We start from the raw sequence: 2,970 nt of genomic DNA, 5'->3' as shown, positions 1-2,970 counted from the left end.
TCTCTGCCCTGCAGCTATTTCTCAGGCCCCCCATACAAGGCAGCCCACTTATACGCTGCACAGGCAGCTATGGGCCCACGAGGCAAAGGGAATACACAGAGAATGCATTAACTAGCCCACTGGGCTTACACAGTTACCCCCACACACACAGTTCCTAGATTATACCCCTATGGGGGACAGTATAAGGGGAACAACATTACAGGACAATACAGTAAGGTACAATATTAGACCCAAGAGCTGACACTTTCAGCCCTTGCCATACGGTTTCAGGGGCAGCCAGCCGGGCTCCACCTTTATTAATGAAGGCCGGCTATGCCGTACCGTCAGCCCAAGTACTGCAGGAACATGCTGAGGTGTTTAACACACAGCTGACTTAAAAGGATACCTAACCCCTGAAGTGCAACACCTGTCACATGTCACCAAACACCTCATGTGAGCACAGATAGGTAACATGCTGCATATTCTTATAACTACTCTTATTCCTCATAGTGTATACTGCAGCCAGGAACTTACAGGGTTAATAGTCTGAGTAACAAACTCCCGCCCCTGTGTGCTGAGAAGGGGAACGCCCCACTGGTTATATGAGAGAGAGGAGAATGTAAGTTTCGTTTCCTGTTGCTGCTTCCAAGCATGGCGTCTGCTGGTCTGAGAGAGGAGCTAACCTGCCCCATCTGCCTGAGCACTTATACCCAGCCTGTAATGCTGAGATGTGGGCATAACTTCTGCCAGGGCTGTATTGGGAGTGTGTGGGATTCCCAGGGGGGATCTGGGCTTTATACCTGTCCTGAATGCAGAGCAGAGTTTCAGGAGCGTCCTGCACTGCAGAGGAACCTGAAGCTGTGTAACATAGCGGAGCGTTTCCTTTCTACTCAGCCGGAGCAGGAGGAGGCTGTGATCTTCTGCACTTACTGTGTTACCTCCTCTGTACCCGCTGCTAAAACATGTCTGCAGTGTGACGCCTCCCTGTGTGATATTCACCTAGAGAGACACAGCAAGTCAGAGGAACACGTCTTATCTGAGCCAACCACCTCCTAAAAGACCAGGAAATGTCCCGTCCACAAGGAGATCCTGAAGTATTACTGCACTGAGGATGCTGCTTGTATCTGTGTGTCCTGCTGGGTGTTTGGGGAGCACAGGGGACACCAGGTGGAGTCGCTGAATGAGGCCTCTGAGAAGAAGAAGGAGAAACTGAGACATGTTCTGTTGAAACTGACCTCAGTGAGAGAGGAGACTGAGAAAAGAGCCCAGAGTCTGCAGGAACGCAGGAGAGAAGCGCAGGAAAAAGCAGCTGGGGAGACAGCCCGAGTCACTGCCCTGATTAGGGACATCAGGGAACAGCTGGAAGTCCTAGAGAAGCGAGTCCTGAGTGAGATCACCAGGTGGGAAGAGCAGGTTTCTCTCCGAGTCTCTGATCTAATCCAGCAGCTGGAAATAAAGAAGGATGAGCTGTCCAGGAAGATGCTTCACATTGAGGAGCTGAGCAACATCACTGATCCATTAACTGTCTTACAGGGACGGGAATCAGACAATGCTGACTTCTGTGATGCTGAGGAGGGAGGTAATGAGGACAGAGAGAGAGAGGGTAATAAGGTCCCTGCTGTAGGAGATTTGTATGAGGTTCTGATCCCACTGACCTTACAGAGATTAGCTGATATTGTGACTGATCTAAAAGCAAAGAGAGGATTCTGTGTGCAGGGGGATTCAGGTATATTACTGGATGTAAATACAGCTGCTAATCATGTATCTGTATCAGGTGACCTGAAAACTGCATCCTGGTCAGAAACAGACCAGTTACGCCCAAATACACCAGAGAGATTTGAGGAGGATCAGGTTTTAAGCAGCAGGAGTTTTTCCTCAGGACAACATTACTGGGAGGTGGAGATCAGTGACTCAGGGGGCAGGGGGGTAGGGATTTCCTATCCCAGTATAGTAAGGAAAGGACGTCAGTCCTCCCTAGGAGGTAATAAGAAGTCCTGGTGTTTGTACATGCGGGGTAATAATCATTCAGTGACACATGACACAACACATACACGGATATATCCCGAGTCTCCCGTGCAGAGATTAGGAATATACCTGGACTATGAGGCTGGGCGGCTGTCCTTTTATCAGCTGTGTGACCCGGTCAGACACTTACACACCGTCACTGCCACCTTCACTGAGCCTCTTCATGCTGCGTTCTGTGTATGGGATAATGGCTGGGTCAGAATCAGGAGCTAGGAGTACTGATCCCGGCCCAGCAGAGAACCCATAGATATAGTGTATATTGTGTTTGTGGGTTTGTGTGCGCTCTCATTGGCTCCCATTGGCTCTCAAGCTCTCCCATTGGCTGACTGCGGGGCGGGCCTTGGCTCTTATTGGCTCTCATTGCCTTACTATGGGGCGGGGCCTTGCTGCAGCCTTGTGGGGGAGGGGGAGTGTTGTGGTTACCACAGATCTGCGCATTGATTGGTTGAATCATTATGATGTCACAGTTTTACATGGGATTCTGGGACTTGTAGTTCACGTCTGTAAATAAATTGTAACAGAAGAGAAGCAGGACTACAACTCCCAGAAGCCCCTGCAGGCGAGAGAGATGACATGACAAGAGACGGCCAATCTCAATCAGTGCAGTTGTGGAGAGAGAAAGAGACAGAGGGTGAGTAAGTGGGAGAGACATCACAGGCAGACGTGTGGGGTGATTGCACACACAGACAGGACACACAGCCCCTCACATCTGTCCCTCCCACTGCAGGGGGACACAGACAGGACCCACAGCCCCTCACATCTGTCCCTCCCACTGCAGGGTGACACAGACAGGACCCACAGCCCCTCACATCTGTCCCTCCCACTGCAGGGGGACACAGACAGGACACACAGCCCCTCACATCTGTCCCTCCCACTGCAGGGGGACACAGACAGGACCCACAGCCCCTCACATCTGTCCCTCCCACTGCAGGGTGACACAGACAGGACGCACAGCCCCTCACATCT

The 2,970-nt window shown here is 51.3% G+C and overlaps 1 pseudogene; it reads left to right on the top strand.

The window, feature by feature from the left end:
- Window positions 1–518: 518 nt before the first annotated feature.
- Window positions 519–2,689, top strand: LOC142474750 (E3 ubiquitin/ISG15 ligase TRIM25-like; annotated as a pseudogene).
- The last annotated feature ends 281 nt before the right edge of the window (window positions 2,690–2,970 follow it).

The sequence above is a fragment of the Ascaphus truei genome, assembly GCF_040206685.1.
Source record: "Ascaphus truei isolate aAscTru1 chromosome 20 unlocalized genomic scaffold, aAscTru1.hap1 SUPER_20_unloc_5, whole genome shotgun sequence".
Classification (NCBI taxonomy): Eukaryota; Metazoa; Chordata; class Amphibia; order Anura; family Ascaphidae; genus Ascaphus; species Ascaphus truei.
The sequence above is the reverse complement of the archived record's forward strand: the minus strand, read 5'-3'. Positions and strand labels throughout refer to the sequence as shown.